This window comes from Balaenoptera physalus (genome assembly GCF_965194825.1).
Source record: "Balaenoptera physalus genome assembly, chromosome: Y".
Classification (NCBI taxonomy): domain Eukaryota; kingdom Metazoa; phylum Chordata; class Mammalia; order Artiodactyla; family Balaenopteridae; genus Balaenoptera; species Balaenoptera physalus.
Window position 1 is genome coordinate 5851451 of NC_138904.1, and position 19672 is coordinate 5871122.

At 40.2% G+C, this 19672-nt stretch overlaps 1 long non-coding RNA gene across 8 annotated transcripts in view; it reads left to right on the forward strand.

Moving 5' to 3' along the window:
- The window catches only part of LOC309653452, a 249713-nt gene that overhangs the window by 93005 nt on the left and 137036 nt on the right, over positions 1-19672 (forward strand). For all 8 annotated transcript variants that reach the window (XR_014259171.1, XR_014259172.1, XR_014259173.1 and 5 more), the window contains one exon: positions 18260-18309. This is a non-coding gene — a long non-coding RNA (uncharacterized lncRNA). The remainder of the gene's footprint in view (positions 1-18259; positions 18310-19672) is intronic.

The following is a 19672-nucleotide window of genomic DNA, read 5'->3' on the forward strand; positions in this document are numbered from 1 at the left end:
TGGAAAAACCAACCCTTGGGTCGAAATGCTAATCAAGCTTTATTTTAAAGCATGAAAAACAGAGGGGGAAAAAAAGGAGACAGTCACCGTAGACAAGCTGACTAATTTCTGTTCAGTGATATTTCACAGCCTGGCAGCCCTGGAGTCTGGCACCTTTGATCTCCTTTTCCTGAAGAGCGTTCCTTTGTAGAGGACACCACCGTGCTGGGGAGCTGGGGTCTGCCCTCTGCCCTGACTCTGTACCTTGTTCTCTTCCCGCATGTGGGCTATAAGAACAGGGTCTCTTTCTAACCAGGATGCTTTCGAGATTCAAAGACTCGAAGTTGCCGTAGCACCACCTGTATCCGCCGTTCACGTTTGTTGTCTCCACGTTCGTTCATGTGCTCCGCTGTAGGAGAGCCTCTCATTTTGTTTACCCCTTTTCCTTTGGGTGACTGTTGACATTGCAATTCAACCTCTAGGGACACATGCCCAGGAGAAATGAGAGCAGGTGTACACCAAAGACTCATATAAGAATGTCCACAGAAGCACCCTTCCTATGAATATGATGAAGTAAGTGAGAGGATGCACGAAGGTTAGTAAGGAACGCATCCTTGGGGAAGAGGGAGGCAGGAATTGTAGGAAGATGGGGCAGAAAGTTTGGAGCAGGGTCCAAGAGGCGATCTCAGTGTCGGGAAGCATGTTGCCCCGTGCAGGCTCAGTTCGAATGCTGTATTATTTCCTGTCCCCTCCCTCCCCCTTAGTTTGCACAGCTAAGATTGTCTATAAAGTGCCAATGCTCCTGGCGTTAAGAGTGCCCAGTTCTGTCCATGCCAGGGGCTGGATTAACGGGGATTAAAATAGGCTGACTCTACTTTCTATAGTTAAATAACAGTCCATCCTAAATTACTTGGCTTGAAAGAAGGCATTCCCCACCTCCACGTCCAAAATACCGATGCCGTGAGTATCAAATAGTAGGCGCGTTACTAGAAGCAGTGAACTTTAATAGAGATGGCATTGGGTGGACATGATAATACCGAGATTTTTACTGTGTCACTATTACTAGCAAGCTGAGTCAACTTGAAGAATCCCTTCACCTTGTGATAGCTCTGCTGGCTCTAAAATAATGGCTTTGGAGTATATGGCTCTAAGATTCTCTAAGCTCCCAAAACCTACAGAGTGAAGTTCTCGTATTTTATAAGTCAGTAGTTTCCTATCTTTGTGTTTCACTCTTGGTCCTGAGGTCTCTCGAATACCATCCCCAAGGCTGACTGATTTTACTGTTCAGGATCAGAGACTTCATGCTGAGCGAAGTGGTTGCTTTCACCACACGTGTGCCAGCCTTTCTCCGTGACCCCAAGAAAGCAGTCACGTTCTCTTTCCATGAATCAAAGCTAAAAGGGGATGCCAACATCTGACCTCACAGGATGCCTGCCAGCTGCAGCTGCATATAATGAGGAAATTCGATGAGTCACCTGCTTAAGGCCACTTGCTGGTTGTTTAGGGTGAGTTTTTAAGGATTCAGTAGTAAAATCATCATTTTCCTGCAGGCATTTAATGCACATTTATAGCTTCAATTTTGCTTACTCACCTGTGCAACGTCGTGTCTGTATAAATGAAGATTCAAGCAGAGAAACAGAACTCCTAGGATAGAGAGATGATAGATAGATATGTAGATATGATACATAATTATATATAATATATAACCTCTACATAGATAGAGATGGATAGATACCTGTAATATCTATCTTACGTATCTATCAGTTATATTAAGTATATATAGATTAATATAATAAAATGTAGATATTAATTATGGATTATTCACAATGTATAGATAGATATAGATATGGACAGATTGAGATAGATATCTGTGGATCAATATTTATCTATCATAGATAGATAGATAAATAGAAAAATAGATGTTGACATATATCTACCTATCCGTTTTTCTGTCTGTCTGTATCTATGTACCTGTCATCATTTATCTATGGAGAAATGGGCAAGTCTGAAATCTACAGGGCTAGGAATCCCCTAGCGGTCCAGTGGTTAGTAAGGACTCCATGCTCTCACTGCCAAGGGTCTGGGTTCGAGCCTTGGTCGGGGAACTGAGATCCCACAAGCCGCGCAGCGCTGCCAAACAAACAAACAAACAAACAAACATAAAATCTATAGGGCAGACCAGCAGGAAAGGGCAGTCTGGGGCTGCTCTACACATGCAGAATTTTTCTTCTCTCATGGAAACGTCAGCCTTGCTCTTTCCCCCCAGCTTTGTCAAGGTATAGTTGACGAATAAAAACTGTATGTATTTGAGGTATATAGTGTGATGATTTGATACATGGGTACTTTGTGAAATGAATACCACAATCAAGTTAATGTACACATTTATCACCTCACGTAGTTACCTTTGTATGTGTGTGTGGCGAGAACATTTAAGCTCTACTCTCTCAGCAAATTTCAAGTATACAGTATAGTATATGCCAAAGCACTAGTGTTTTTCTTGTTCCACTATTCTGCAAAGAAAGGGAAAAAAGTCGCTACTTAGTGTAAAGCCATGGCTTTCCCTTCCAGAGAGCTCCTAGGCCAGCTCTGGGCAGGGACCTCCTATGGCAGAAGTTGATGGTTAGCCAGAAGGAGAAAAGCAAACCAGGATGAAACTAAGAAATAACTGATAAAAGTTTAGATTTATTGGGTTAAAGATTTACCCGATAATTAGGTACTCAAATGCTTCTATTCCTTACTTTTCTTAAAGCCAGCAAATAGAGTGTTTTGTAAATTTTATCCTGTTATGGTAATTTTTTAAAGTTTTTTTTTGAAAAACAGAAAGTGCATTACTCTCTGTCTGGTGCCAAATGGGCATTAACAACATCAGGAGAGCGAATAACCCCCAGGGCCAGCGCTACCCCTCATCTAGTAGCCGCTTTAGAAAGAGCTGGGAAAGGGTTCAGGAAGTAACCCATGTCTTGAAGGGTGGCCGTGAGAGTTCTCAACTTATGAGTGAAGGTCACAGAGCGCAGTTTATTAAAAGTTGGATATGTGAACCGTCTTCTCAACCATGTTACTATGAGTGATGCTTTCTGAAACATATATGTACATTGGTCTTACAAAATCCAGATTTAGAGGAGGAAAAAGCCTTTAAATGTCCTCGTCATCTTGGTGAGGAGGGATCATGATATCGTGTGACATGGAACGAGGCCGAGCTGTTTTATTACTGTCTGTGGTTCCAAGAGCTTAGCCTTTTCCAAAGTGTGTCAAAACACCCAGCTTTTAATCAGAGTGATCAGAGTAACAGTGTATTAGTTCAGTGGGGCTGCCATCTCATCAGGCAATTTGCTCTGCAAGAAACATTTTGCAAACACGATAAAACCCAGAGTTTCCATAAGCCTCTAGAATACAGTCAGGGTTGCTAATAGCCTATGTCAGTAAGAGCAGAGAAAATCTTGGAACTGTAATAAAAAAGCTGGTTTTCTTCCCCAAAGAATTCTGTAGAAAAATCTTACAAGAAACTTGGGTTATGCTGCACATTTTTGTGGTGGCCACGTTGATTCTGGATTCATTTGTCTCTTCTCCAAGGTCCCACTTACTCTCATCGCTTGAAGCAGCTTAGGCCAATCGTCACTAATTTGAGGAGTGCGGCAAAGCAAGCCTTACTAATTTCAGTGATGTACAGATGAGCTGGCCCCCTCGCTGCTATGCAGAAAGGAAACTGTGAATCCCACTAGCAAAACCATCCAGGAGGCTTCGTGAAGCACATTATGTATCCAAGGAAGATGTAGCTCTCTATAAAGTATCTGGTATATTTCCAATCTGTCTTATTTTGGGGAAAAATCACTTAGATTGACATTTATCAAGTTTCCAATGATGCAACTGTGTCATTCAAATCGTTTCTAAACATTACACAGCAGTAACAATTTATGGCATAGTAATTTAGGTACTGTCTTGCAGATTATGGATAAATTTCACCCTCAGACATACACTGGGCTGTGAAAATCCATGCTTTCTGCATTTGCCAGCCACAGTGAAATGATTCGCTTACAAGATCCGGACTATGCATTGGAAAAGAGACTGGTGGGAAGGTTATTGGGAGATCTCATAACTTGTTTGGTTAGATCAAGGAGACCTCTAGAGATGATGGGGAGAAAATAGAATGGCGGCCTCGAGTAAAAGGCTTGGTTTCCCCTATGTGTTCTTATTTTTTTCATTTTTATTTTATATAGTTGATATAAATGTGTATCTCTAAGCTATAAAAGTATAGTTGATCAACAATGCTGTGTTAGTTTCAGGTGTACAGCAAAGTGATTCAGTTATACGTATACATCTATCCATTCTTTTCCAGATTCTTTTCACATATAGGTTATTACAGAATACTGAGTAGAGTTCCCTGTGCTGTACAGTAGGTCCTTGTTGATTATCTATATTTTCTTAACATCTTTATTGGAGAATAATTGCTTTACAATGTTGTGTTAGTTTCTGCTATATAACAAAGTGAATCAGCTATACATATACATATATCCCCATATCTCCTCCCTCTTGCGTCTCCCTCCCACCCTCCCTATCCCACCCTTCTAGGTGGTCACAAAGCACCGAGCTGATCCCCCCGAGCTATGCAGCTGCTTCCCACTAGCTATCTATTTTACATTTGGTAGTGTATATAAGTCCATGCCACTCTCTCACTTCGTCCCAGTTTAACCTTCCCTCTCCCCATGTCCTCAAGTCCATTCTCAACATCTGCGTCTTTATTCCTGTCCTGCCCCTAGGTTCTTCAGAACCATTTTTCTTTTCTTTTTTTTTTTATTTTTAGATTCCATATATATGTGTTAGCATATGGTATCTGTTTTTCTCTTTCTTACTTACTTCACTCTGTATGACACATTTTAGGTCCATCCACCTCACTACAAATAACTCAATTTCATTTCTTTTTATGGCTGAGTAGTATTCCATTGTATATATGTGCCACATCTTCTTTATCCATTCATCTGTTGATGGACACTTAGGTTGCTTCCATGTCCTGGCTATTGTAAATAGAGCTGCAATGAACATTGTGGTACATGACTCTTTTTGAATTATGGTTTTCTCAGGGTATATGCCCAGTAGTGGGATTGCTGGGTTGTATGGTAGTTCTATTTTTAGTTTTTAAAGGAACCTCCATACTGTTCTCCATAGTGGCTGTATCAATTTACATTCCCACCAACAGTGCAAGAGGGTTCCCTTTTTTCCACACCCTCTCCAGCATTTATTGTTTGTAGATTTTTTGATGATGGCCATTCTGACTGGTGTGAGGGAGGTGATACCTCATTGTAGTTTTGATTTGCATTTCTCTAATGATTAGCGATGTTGAGCATCCTTTCATGTGTTTGTTGGCAATCTGTGTATCTTCTTTGGAGAAATGTCTGTTTAGGTCTTCTGCCCGTTTTTGGATTGGGTCGTTTGTTTTTTTGATATTGAGCTGCATGAGCTGCTTGTAAGTTTGGGAGATTAATCTTTTGTCAGTTGCTTTGTTTGCAAATATTTCCTCCCATTCTGAGCGTTGTCTTTTTGTCTTGCTTATGGTTTCCTTTGCTGTGCAAAAGCTTTTGAGTTTAATTAGGTCCCATTTGTTTATTTTTGTTTTTCTTTCCATTACTCTGGGAGATGGATCGGAAAAGATGTTGCTGCGATTTATGTCAGAGAGTGTTCTGCCTATGTTTTCCTCTAAGAGTTTGATAGACCTTACATTTAGGTCTTTAATCCATTTTGTGTTTATATTTTCTATTTCTTCCTGGTTCAGTCTCAGAAGGTTGTGCTCTCCTAAGAATTTGTCCATTTCTTCCAGGTTGTCCATTTTATTGGCATACAGTTGCTAGTAGTAACCTCTCATGATCCTTTGTATTTCTGCAGTGTCAGTTGTTACTTCTCCTTTTTCATTTCTAATTCTGTTGATTTGAGTCTTCTCCCTTTTTTCTAGATGAATCTGGCTAATGGTTTATCAATTGTTTATCTTCTCAAAGAATCAGCTTTTAGTTTTATTGATCTTTGCTATTATTTCATTCATTTCTTTTTCATTTATTTCTGATCTGATATTTATGATTTCTTTCCTTCTGCTAACTTTGGGGATTTTTTGCTCTTCTTTCTCTAATTGCTTTAGGTGTAAGGTTAGGTTGTTTATTTGAGATGTTTCTTGTTTCTTGAGGTAGGATTGTATTGCTATAAACTTCCCTCTTAAAACTGCTTTGGCTGCATCCTGTAGGTTTTGGGTCATCGTGTTTTCATTGTCATTTGTTTCTAGGTATTTTTTTATTTCCTCTTTGATTTCTTCAGTGACCTTTTGGTTATTTAGTAGCATATTGTTTAGCCTCCATGTGTTTGTATTTTTTACAGTTTTTTTCCTGTAATTGATATCTAGTCTCATAGTGTTGTGGTCAGAAAAGATACTTAATATGATTTTAATTTTCTTAAATTTACCAAGTCTTGATTTGTGACCAAGAATATGCTCTATCCTGGAGAATGTTCCATGAGCACTTGAGAAGAAAGTGTATTCTGTTGCTTTTGGATGGAATGTCCTATAAATATCAAGTCTATCTTGTTTAATGTGTCATTTAAAGCTTGTGTTTCCTTATTTATTTTCATTTTGGATGATCTGTCCATTGGTGAAAGTGGGGTGTTAACGTCCCCTACTATGATTGTGTTCCTGTCGATTTCCCCTTTTATGGCTGTTAGCATTTGCCTTATGTATTGAGGTGCTCCTATGTTGGGTGCATAAATATTTACAGTTGTTATATCTTCTTCTTGGATTGATCCCTTGATCATTATGTAGTGTCCTTCTTTGTCTCTTGTAATAGTCTTTATTTTAAAGTCTATTTTGTCTGATGTGAGAGTTGCTACTCTAGCTTTCTTTTGATTTCCATTTGCATGGAATATCCTTTTCCATCCCCTCACTTTCAGTCTGTATGCGTCCGTAGGTCTGAAGATGGGTCTCTTATAGACAGCATATATACAGGTCTTGTTTTTGTATCCATTCAGCCAGTCTGTGTCTTTTGGTTGGAGCATTTAATCCATTTACATTTAAGGTAATTATTGATATGTATGTTCCTAATACCATTTTCTTAATTGTTTGGGGTTTGTTATTGTAGGTCTTTTCCTTCTCTTGCGTTTCCTGCCTAGAGAAGTTCCATTAGCATTTGTTGTAAAGCTGATTTTGTGGTGCTGAATTCTCTTAACTTTTGCTTGTCTGTAAAGTTTTTAATTTCTCTGTCGAATCTGAATGAGATCCTTGCTGGGTACAGTATTCTTGGTTGTAGGTTTTTCCCTTTCATCACTTTAAATATGTCCTCCTACTCCCTTCTGGCTTGCAGAGTTTCTGCTGAAAGATGAGCTGTTAACCTTATGGGGATTCCCTTGTATGTTATTTGTTGCTTTTCCCTTGCTGCTTTTAATATTTTTTCTTTGTATTTAATTTTTGATAGTTTGATTACTGTGTGTCTTCACGTGTTTCTGCTTGGATTTATCCTGTATGGGACTCTCTGTGCTTCCTGGACTTGATTATTTCCTTTCCCACATTAGGGAAGTTTTCAACTATAATCTCTTCAAATATTTTCTCAGACTCTTTCTTTTTCTCGTCTGCTTCTGGGACCCCTATAATTTGAATGTTGGTGCGTTTAATGTTGTCCCAGAGGTCTCTGAGACTGTCCTCAATTCTTTTCATTCTTTTTTCTTTATTCTGCTCTGTGGTAGTTATTTCCACTATTTTATCTTCCAGGTCAGTTGTCCATTCTTCTGCCTCAGTTATTCTGCTATTGATTCCTTCTAGAGAATTTTTAATTTCCTTTATTGTGTTGTTCATCATTGTTTGTTTGCTCTTTAGTTCTTGTAGGTCCTTGTTAAACTTTAGTTGTGTTTTCTCCATTCTATTTCCAAGATTTTGGCTCATCTTTACTATCATTACTCTGAATTCTTTTTCAGGTAGACTGCCTATTTCCTCTTCATTTGTTTGGTCTGGTGGGTTTTTACTTTGCTCTTTCATCTGCTGCATATTTCTCTGTCTTTTCATTTTGCTTAACTCACTGCGTTTGGGGTCTCCTTTTCACAGGCTGCAGGTTCGTAGTTCCCATTGTTTTTGGTGTCTGCCCCCAGTGAGTAAGGTTGGTTCAGTGGCTTGTGTAGGCTTCCTGGTAGAGGGGACTGGTGCCTGTGTTCTGTTGTGTGGGGCTGGATCTTGTCTTTCTTGTGGGCAGGGCCATGTCTGGTGGTGTGTTTTGGGGTGTCTGTGAACTTAGTATGATTTTAGGCAGCCTCTCTGCTAATGGGTGGGGTTGTGTTCCTGTCTTGTTAGTTGTTTGGCATGGGGCATCCAGCACTGGAGCTTGCTGGCAGTTGGGTGGAGCTGGGTCTTAGCGTTGAGACGGAGCTCTCTGGGAGAGTTCTCGGTGCTTGACATTACTAGGGGCTGGGAGGTCTCTGGTGGTCCAGTGTCCTGAAGTCGGCTCTCCCACCTCAGAGTCTCAGGCCTGACACCCAGCCAGAGCACCAAGACCATGTCAGCCACATGGCCAGGTACATGGGGATTTTCTTGCCTTTTGGGAAGTCTGAGGTCTTCTGCCAGTGTTCAGTAGGTGTTCTGTAGGAGTTGTTCCACATATAGATGTATTTGTGGGTAGGTGTTCTGTAGGAGTTGTTCCACATATAGATGTATTTGTGGGGAGGAAGGTGATCTCCACGTCTTACTCCTCTGCCACCTTGAAGGTCCCCCCTCTGATTGTCTGTTTTGTATAGGGTAGTGTGTATATGTTCATCCCAGTGTCCCCTACGTGTTCTCGAATCTCAGAGAGATGCCTGCAGCCATCCTCCTTCTGACACTTAGAGGTCCATGAGCACCCACTGGGTTGGTGTCTCCACCATGGTCTGAAGCCCAGAGGGCAGCATCACTGTTCACTGCCCTGAGGAGAGGTGGTTCTACTCACGTGAGCTGAAGTATGCTTTCAATTCCTAAGCTGCTCAGCTCTACTTTGAAAATATACCCTCAGTCAAAGAGGTTGTCCTGTTCACAGTCGCACAGGCTGTATAGTTAATTAACTTCACAGCCGTATAAATACTTGAGGTGGCCAATCTTTTTACAGTTTCATCCATTCTAGTCGCTGGGTAGTGGTATGCATTCTGGCTTTCATTTATATTTTCCTGGTGAGTAATGATCTTGAGTAACTTTTCCTGTGCTTACTGACCATTTAGAAATCCTCATTTGTAGTGTCTGTTGAAGTCTTTTGAAAATGTTCCATTCAGTTGTCTTTTTTGTATGAATTTATAGGCGTTCTTTATATATTCTATATTCTGGATACTGGTCCAGTGTTATCATTTAACTCTCTTACTGATGTCTACTGATGAACAAAAGTTTTTAATTTTAATGAAAAAGAATTTATCATTTTTTTTTCTTTTGTGCCTAGTGATTTCTGTGTGCAGTTTAGAAATTATTGTATACCTCAAGTTCATAAACATATTTTTCTGTTTCTTTTCTACAAGTTGTACTATTTACATTTTACAGATGGTCTGTAATTTATTTCATATTAATTTATTTGAGGTAGTGATAAAGATTCCTTTTTTATTAATTAATAAACTATTAAAATAAAAAGATAAAATTAGTAAGATAAAAATAAATTAATAAAAATATTAATATCCAATTGAACCAAAATGACTTATTTACTTGACAATCCTTTCCTCTAATGAATTGATATGACACTTTTTTTTTTCACACACACACACTGTATTTTATTTTTACAAGAGATAAATAGACTGACACCAAGCATTGTACATGGATGACCGCAACAAAAGCAACAATGATTGCAATTACCAAACATGAAACACACTCATACTATGTCATAATATTGACATTCAGTCCAGTAATCCTCCACTGTAACAGCTCCTTTACTTTGCAGTGAAAATTGATTTGTATATTCTTTGCCTCTGAGTCCTTGTGGGATTTTTTTTTTTTAATTCAGACAGAAAGTCACAAAAATTATACTCATCCTCATCAGTTCACTCAGTCCCATGTAATTATTTTTTTTTTCATCTTGATCTTTTGTTAGCACTTTTATGAGTTCATCACTTTTTCATTAGAGTTCTGAAAATGCTTATTCATTCAGTTCAGCAGTACAGTCAGTTACCAGAAACCTGTACTTGTCAGAGTCTTTTCCATGAATTTCTTGAAGATGAAACCCTTTTATAGGAACATATTTGCAAAAGCATCAGAGTACACCCAGAACTGTCTGTAAATGACAAAAGACTTAAAAATGACCACAGTTAAAGATTTGATGAAAGTTCATAATAATGCAGTTGACAAGAAAATTAGTTGTTTCTGAGATATGCATTTTAAAGTAATAACTAGGATTATGACTTATAACATTATACCAGAACATATAAGATTTTTAGAAATTTCATGTAATGTCTGAAACATTTATATTAACATATTTCCATACATATTTCCATACAAATACAAATATAAGATTTTTAGAAATTTCATATAATGTCTGAAACATTTATATTAACATATTTCCATACAAATAACCCAATGAAAGTTTAGTATTAGTTGTTTTGTTTGTTTGTTTTTTTATACTGCAGGTTCTTATTAGGCATCAATTTTATACACATCAGTGTATACATGTCAATCCCAATCGCCCAATTCGATATGACACTTTTTCATAAATAAATTGACTGTATCAGTGAGTCATCTAGATTCTAGACTGTTTGTCTCTTGTGCTACTATCTTGGTTTCTGTAGCTTCTTTTGTATGTCTTGATATCTGGTAAATTATACCACTGACATTTGGTCTACTTCAAGATTAACCTGGGCTAATGTAGGCCCTTTGATTTTCTCCCAGTTGTCACAAAACCTGAGTGAAGTATTGGTAGGGATTGCATTGAACCTATAAATCAAACTGGGAAGAATGGGTACCTTAAGAATATCAAGTGCTTCAATCTAGAAACATGATAGGTTTCTCTATTTAGGTCTTCCTTAAATTCTCTCAGCATTTTGTGTTGTTTCCCGTGTAAAAGATTTCACATAATTAGACTTACGTCTTGTTATTTGGTGTATTTGATGATGCTGTAAATTATATGTGTGTGTTTATTTCTTTCTTTCCTTGCATTTAAGTTTCAATTCATTGTTGTCTGTATCACTTTCAGGTTTTCCTAAATCATGAAAAACTATTTGACCTTAAACTTTGGTCTAGCCAATAATAATTGAAGTAATGTTTAAACGCTTCCTTCACTGTACATTTATCAAGATATACAGACAGCATCCTCAGTCCATCTTCCTTGCATCTCACTTGTTTTTCAAAGTAAATCAGTAAATTTTTATGACAGTCCCCCAATGAATCTTTTGTTGTATCTCTTACCAGTTCATCTACACACTATTGTTGGATTAGCCATTATTAAGCATAGCTCTAATCATAGCATTTTCGTATCAAATCTCCATAGTGTTCTAATATTTTCAGTTGTGCCATTACTCCCTTTTTTCCAGCCTTATCTCTGTTTCATCCTCTTGTGTTTCAGACACCAAATCAAACCATCCACCTTTACACACCTTAGATGAGATGTGACCTTTTTTCATGCTGCTTTATGCTTACGGAATCTCCATCCATATTTGTCCCTTCTGTATCCCTCCCTCAAGAAACGTGTAGATCACAATTTGGTTTAAAATAAGATGCTTTATGAGCCCTCAACCGAGTATAATTAAGTGCTTCTTTGAAATCATGTAGTACACATTTTTCACTGTTCCCCATGCACTACTCATCTGAGGAGATATTTTCCCCAAAACCTCTTCTGACACTGTCCAATCCACCTTTGTATCAGTATTCAGTGTAGTCTTTGGCTTGTGGTCAACAGTTAATAAATACACGTTGACTTAAATTTAATTGTAATCAATGCAAAGAGAAGTCCATCATGCATGATGCAGTCTTTTCTGTGTAAGTTTTGCAAGCCATGGGTTCCTGAGCAAACCTTTTGAAGTACTGACACAAAAAAATAGGCAGAACTCCATTCTGCTCTGGCTAGAGTATCATTAAAGAATTCTGAACCTTCAGTTTTTTTAAAGCATGTAATTTATGTGCATGATAAAACAGCCCTTTGTTTCACAAGTCAACATTCTTAATGCAGCCTGTCAGAATGCATTCTCAGTAAATTGCTTTGATGAACATGCCAGCCCAGTTAGTTTCTTTTAAGGGAGAAGAGAAGAAAGGGGGAAAAAAAAAACTTTTGCAGAAGAAAAAAAAGAAAGTAAATAGAACAGGTCTAGACTGTACCGCATAGTTTTACATCCAAGATTGCAAATAATATGGTTTCACACTCTCATGAGCCAGGATTCTGCCTTAGAATTTGCAATTCAAAAGCTCTGTTTTTGTTTTATAACAGATATGTGGTTCCGATTTCAGCTTCTGCCTCACGTACCCACCCACGAGCAGGTCCCAAGCATGCATGGACTTGATATAATTTTAAATGTACTCCTAGGAAAGCAGTCCTCAGCTTGACAACCCTGAGTTCTGGTACTTGGAGGTGCTCTGCAAATCTGTGTCCTGGCGATGCCCAGGACAGGCTGTCACCCCTAGGACTCCAGGGACAGGGTACTGGTTAGTTTTTAACTGACTTTTCTGTATGCAGGACCTGGTATAGCTAAGAGAACCTAGTAAAACTTCCTGCATATATTCTCCTAGAAAATTTAAAACAAAATTCTTGGTTTCCCTCCCCTACCAAGGCTGCTGGTGTTTTCTGTAAAAAAAATATTGGAAAATAGAGTAGCAGAGAGATCCATTTGCTGATTCTGTCCTAAGCGGAGCTTTGGGTAAATGGAGACTTAGCCTAAAACATGTTAATTCACACAAAAGAGAGGCAGATTGTCTCATTATCAATCTTTATAAGTACGTCGATTGTGTGTGTGTACAAATGTTCACGTACATACATTTGGGGAAGATAAGTTGCCACCTCACTTTGGCGCTAGCCAACTACAGAAGGGCTATTTCTTCATTCAGTTAGCTCCAGTCTCTGCACTAAATGTGGTCAGGCTTAGAGGGAGATTCTCTGTATTGGAATTCTCCATAGTTCAGTTGAGTCTTAACTAGTGTTTTCTTGGGCAGAAAGATGAAAATAAGGTTTATTAAAGAAAGGTCTGAAATTCTTATAATACACAATGTCAGATAAACAGTGAAGAAAGATCATCAGTGAATCAGTGAATAGTGAATCAGTGAATAGTGAATCAGTGAATATTGTATTGTGTGTGCACAGTTTGTCAGCATGTTAGTTTGTTTTTTTCTGCGTTATGTGGCTATCACTGTCAACCTGACACTTTTTTTCTCCAGGCTTCACGAGGGTCATAAATGCCCTTCCAGTAAAGCAGCTGTCAGAATGTCCTCGCCCTGGGTCTGAAAGACATGGCTCAGGATTCCTTTCAAAAGCTTAGAAAGTGGGAGCAGATTTTTGCACCCGATTTGGTACAAGTCAGTAGGAGACGTGTCGGGGAAAGAGGAATGGCCTGGGATGCAGGCTGGTGGCAGGAATGGGAGGCCATGGCCTCCAGGTGCTTCTAGAACCTCCCCCCCCCCCCCCCAGGTAGCAGACCACACAGGCCCATCCCTCCCACGGTGGTGCTTTGATCTCTTTAGAGTTGTCTTTCATGCTGCCCCAGTTTCTCCAGGAGAAATACACACACCTCCACGGGAGACCCAAGGCTTTCCAGAACGCTGGGGAAAGAAGGAAATAGATCAATGTAGTCTAATTGTCAAGACTCACACAGGTTGGTCAAACCTGCTGTCTCCTTTCTCCCCTACTGCTCTTCTCCGTGAACGGACTGTTCAGCAGCCTGGTCAGTTCACCAGAGCAGCCTTTCCATCCTCCAAGGCCACAAGGCTCCTTCCACGTCCTCAGCCCCCATGCCACACCCAGGCCCACGGATTCCTTACCGCACAGGATAAGCGTGTGGTAAGGCCCCTCTTTCAATCCCAGGCCCCCTATCCCGTGATGATCCCCGTCTCACCTGAGGCCGTACAAGCATTTCCAAGTCTGTCCCCTCTTGACAATTCTACCTTTTCTAGAAAGTTGTTCTGTGAATATTTGCAGGCTGACTCTCGGTCCTGGAGGTGGAGAGGGCCAGAAAATAGGATTCAGTCTGGTGTAGGAACTTGCTGTAATTGGTTGAATCTCAGCTGTGTCTCTCTGGAAGGTGGATTTTTTTTTTCACGAGGATCTTGCTTTTCTCAGCGTGAATATAAAATATGTGGTGATTGGAGATGTTTGGTTATCAAGGCTTTGATTGTCTTGGTCCAGCTCTGTGTGTCCCAGCGTGAGCAGCTATTTCCAAAGGTGCAGACCTGAGATGGGCATCCTGGACCATAAGGGCCTGGCCTGGACCTTGTGCAGTTATTTAAGACTGAACGACCCATCTCTTTACACTCAGGAAAGCCTATTTATGTCACACCGAAGTCCCAAAAGGCGGGGGCCCATCTCTGTTGTTCTGCATTGTGGTTACAGAATGCAGTGTTGGAAATGAGCTTTTCACTCAGATCTTTGGCACATACTCATTGTGTGAATGGATGGATATCAGGGAAGAGATGAGCAAACTGTGGTCTTCTGATGAAATTATTCGGGTGGGACCAGAAGCAAGGGCAGCCCCGCTGCCGCCCCCCGCATTGTGTGGTGGGAGGCACTTCTCCTAGGACAGAGGGATTTCCCATCCCCAGCTGACCCTGAGAGATGCACATACAGCGGCCGAAATTAGAAGTAAGAGGAGAATCATTTGGCCCCCTTGAGCGGAGGACTCCTTCCCTTTTTTGGCGTCATGGAATTCGGTCCTGGTGACAGAGACAGTTGCAAGGGTGACGTTTGCCTCATCCTGACAGCGTACTGCCTTCCGGTGCTACTTTGATAAAGGAACGTCAGCTGGGCCAGTCCATTCCACACACCCAGACTAATTTACTCTGCAGAAAGGTGACGTTTCCGCACTCTAATCCCTTGCTCCGAGCCCCATACAGATTGACTCCCATCCGTCTGTTGTTGGTGTCATTTCCAGCTTGTTACTTAAGCCTCTTTGGTCACATGAGGCCCATCCTTCCTACTTAGATGCAAGCCCCTGAGGGACATGAGTCAGGCTTTATTCTTCACAGGCCACAATGCCTGCTGAAGATAGACCTTGCCCCAGGACACATGCGTATACATTCATTTTGTTTTCTTCATTGAGGTTAAGTAGTTTGCTTGCAATGGGCCCCTTATTCAAGGAATTAAGAAAACTTGAGATCTGCATCTATATTCATTTCACAACCAGTGTGTGAACATGTGGACGGGTAGGTCCCTGTTCCTCATTCCTTTTTTTTTTTTGTCTTTTTTTCTACTTTTTTTTTTTTTACTGGGGTATAGTTGCTTTACAATGTTGTGTTAGTTTCTGCTGTATAATGAAGTGAATCATCTATATGGATACATATATCCCTTCCCTCTTGGAGCTCCCTCCTCCCTCCCCCATTCCACCCATCTAGGTCACCACAGAGCACCGAGCTGAGCTCCCCGTGCTTTATAGCAGGTTCCCCCTAGCTATCTGTTTATCACATGGTAGTGTATATATGTCAGTTCCAATCTCCCAGTTCATCCCACCCTCCCCTTACCCCACCCACGTCCACATGTCCATTCCCTACGTCTGTGTCTCTGTTCCTGCCCTGCAGATAGGTTCATCTGTACCATTTTTCTAGATTCCACATGCATGCGTTAATATACAGTATTTGTTTTTCTCTTTCTGGCTTACTTCACTCTGTATGACAGGCTCTAGGTCCATCCACATCTCTACAAATGACTCACTTTCATTCCTCTTTATGGCTGAGTAGTATTCCATTGTGTATATGTGCCACATCTTCTTTATCCATTCGTCTGTCGACGGGCATTTAGGTCCCTGTTCCTCATTTCTGAATACACATGTGTAATAGGCACACAGCTTGACTTAGACCCGACCTACAATCTAACTGGTTATTTGACACGTCAGTTCTAAGGAACTTGTCAGGGGCATGGTAACTCTGGACACGGTGCTCCAATAGAGCTTTGCCGTAATTCCTTCCACAAGGTTCAGGGGGAACCAGGAAGGGTGTGGTTCCAGTTAGTGAAGGCATCTGTGGACTGTCTTCCAGTTCCACACACCTGGCGTGAGTTGAGGCGGCCTCTGTACCTTAGTTGGCATCACGGTCAAGTGGGGCTAATATTTATCTTCTTCGAGTTATGCCCTCTTACATGCTTTGCCTACTCACAGGTGGTTAGTATTTGCAACGTGCCTTAAGTTCCTCAGATTCCTGCACGAAGCAAAGTGTGGCAAAGGACAGAGCTTGGAGAGCTTTGCAAATTTGCAACTTGGGAACACTTCAAAGCCTGGTAATAATAGCACATGTCTAAGGTGATTGGAAAGCATCTCTGTGTTTCCTTTACATCCATTTGCTGGGGATTTGGTTTATATGTCATGACTCCATTAAGTTTCCAGGGGTCTCAGATCCTTACAATTAAAAGGATTGAATAAGATTATTTTTAATATTGCTCCCATTTGTTGATGCATGGTTTATTTGTGAACAGTGAGAAATCCTAAACCTTATCTGCACTGGAGTATAAAGCCTTCGTTCTTACCAGATAACATACGGTTCTCCTTCTAAACCCCGTGGTTTCACGAAATAAGCTGAATTTTCCTCCTTTTACAGAATATTTGAAAACAACATCTGACCTTAGCAAATGCAATATGGCCAGCATTTGGCTCGGCTATAGAACTGAGACCTAAAGATAAATTATTTTCATTGTTCCATTTAAAAATATTATTTCCCCAGGTGTTTAAATGTAAGCAGTACTACTATGTAATTAAACACAGGTTCATAAACATTTTCATATTTTGGACTGTTTGCCTCCTTACAAGATGAGTCATGTCAGATTAGCTATAGGCTGAAGTAAATACGCATAATAAACAATACATTATTTTGTAGACTTGTAACAAATGTCCCAAGTAGTTTTAGTTACTCATACAACAAACATATTTATCCCATGGAACAATTTCTCTGTTAGACCCTGGCAAGTGAATTGCTGGGAAGTTTCCGGGCATTCCAGGGGGCTGTGCGCACCATGATTTCATTTCAGCGCGGTTTTGTTTGCTGCTCCGAAATATTACAGTCAAAAACCAAGTATACAGGTAACAGGATGTGGACAGTGTTTGTATTCTTGCGTGAATAATGTTAGACACCAAAAGATGCCTGTAAAAGTGGATTACAGACAAAATCCTGTATATAGTTTATATATATACACACACGTGTGTAGGTATATAATGTATATAATTTTATTTACATATGTATTTTATTTATAACATATATAATCACATACATGTTATATATGATGATATATGATCTCATCTATATATATATATATATATAATATTATAGTAAAATAGACAAAACAGAAGAGCAGTGATTATTGAAAGCCAGCTCTATTTCCATCTCTACCACGTTGCTGAAAGATCAGTAAGCCCAGAGTTTGTAACTGACATCAGTGCATTGGCAAAGGTCAAATCTTCTATCATCCTGGGTTCCTCGCTACAGGCTCAGTTCTCAGATTCCAGGCCACATCACTTGCACTGAACGCGATGATGAAATGTTTTCTCAAGTGTGGTTTAGTCTGTCATATCCTCTCACTTCCAATATGAGTTAGCGTGGACCAAAAGGAAGAGAGATGAATAGAAAGCAGGTTCTCAGGGTTCCAAACCAACGTCAGGACTTTGTATAAAGCTAGAGAAACAAGCTTTCTAACAGTGATGGTTAAAATTCTGACCTCCAAAGATGAATATCCCAAAAAGCAAATGAAAGCTTCAGTGACTTGAATCATGTCAGTTCCTAGAAAGGCTGAAATGGCCATTGAGAACTGATTGTTCCAGTTCGGCTGGGGCTAAATTACCATTTGACATTTTAGATTATTCTTCAGGAAGGTAGTTGTAATTTGGTTGCCTAGCAATTTGGTTTTTTAATATGGTCACTTCGTCTTGAAGTTACAGAATGTTGTCAGTGAGAACAACTGAGAATGAACTTTGACTAATGACCAAGATAGAAATGAATGATCTTCTATTGATGTTTTCATTTTGTCCCTAAGCCCCCTAACATTCTACATTTTAGGAGGTTATTCATTGTATTTTGCATCAGTCCAAAGAGTATATGCAAGGGCTACGGTATTCTGAATGGTAACACCATGTTATTGTCTTAGTCTGTTCAGGCTGTATAATAGAATACCGTACTCTGGGTGGCTTATAAACAACACACGTTTCTTTCTCACAGTTCTGGAAGCTGGAAGTCCAGGATCAAGGTGCCAGCAGATTCGGTGTCTGGTGAGTACGCGCTTCCTGGTTCATAGATGGCCGTCTTCTTACTGTGTCCTCTCATAGTAGAAGGTATGAGGGGGCTCTCTGGGGTGTCTTTTACGGGCACTAATCCCACCATGAGCGTGACACCCTCATGACCTCATCACCTCCCAAAGGACCTAACAGCATCACATGGGGGTTAGGGTGTCAACATACAAATGGAGGGTGGCTGGAGACACATTCAGTCAATAACTGTTACATATGGTGCTTTCAAAAAAAAGGTTCCTCATCATTATCATTCTGGCAAACATAGCCTGTGAAGTAGACAGCATGGGTTGTCGATATAAACACTAATATTACCAACTGGGAAAATGAGAGAGAGTGTAAATTGTGTTCACCTTCGCACCAGGTATGGTCCAATAGTGTTTCAAGGCTGGGAAAAAAAAAAAAGAAAACGCAACAGTCTGAGATAAAAAGTCTTGCTCCTCCCTTTTGGCGTTTCCAATTACAAATAACACAATGGGAATATGTTCCTTATAAAAAAGTATATGTACGTCCAAATTTAAGAAGCTAAATGCTGAGAGTTCTTGGTATCTCAAAATAATGGATACATAGGTAGCTCTCCAAAAAGGGACTAAAAAAATATGTGGTTGATTATCTGGAAAAATGTTGCATAAATTGTTTCCTCAACATGAAAAGGCAAGGGCTGTATCAAACAGTTCATGTTCATTAATTCACTTATCCCTTTTACAATGAATTTTTTTTTAATTTATTTATTTTATTTATTTATTTTTGGCTGCGTTGGGTCTTCGTTGCTGCACATGGGTTTTCTCTAGTTGTGGCGAGCGGGGGCTACTCTTCAGTGTGGTGCACGGGCTTCTCATTGTGGTGGCTTCTCTTGTTACGGAGCACAGGCTGTAGGAACGAGGGCCCAGTAGTTGTGGCTCGCGGGCTGTAGAGCGCAGGCTCAGTAGTTGTGGCGCATGGGCTTACTTGCTCCGCGGCATGTGGGATCTTCCGGGACCAGGGCTTGAACCCGTATCCCCTGCATTGGCAGGTGGATTCTTCACCACTGTGCCACCAGGGAAGTCCTACAATGAATATTTGTTAACTAACTACCATGTGCCAAGGATTGGGTTAAACACTGGGGAAGAAATAGTGAACAAAACAGAATTCCAAACAAACTTCCTATTTCCTCCCTTATGGAATGTGTATTCTCTTGGTAAAGACAAATGTTAAGCAGACGATTTTTAAAATGTGAGTTACGTATCTGTTACCTGACATGAAGGAGTAACTCATGTAGACTTGGGGATCAGCGAGTCATTTTTCCTGAGAGTGACACTTGAACTGAGGTCAGAAGGAGGTAAGTGAAGATTTCTGTGTCAAGACC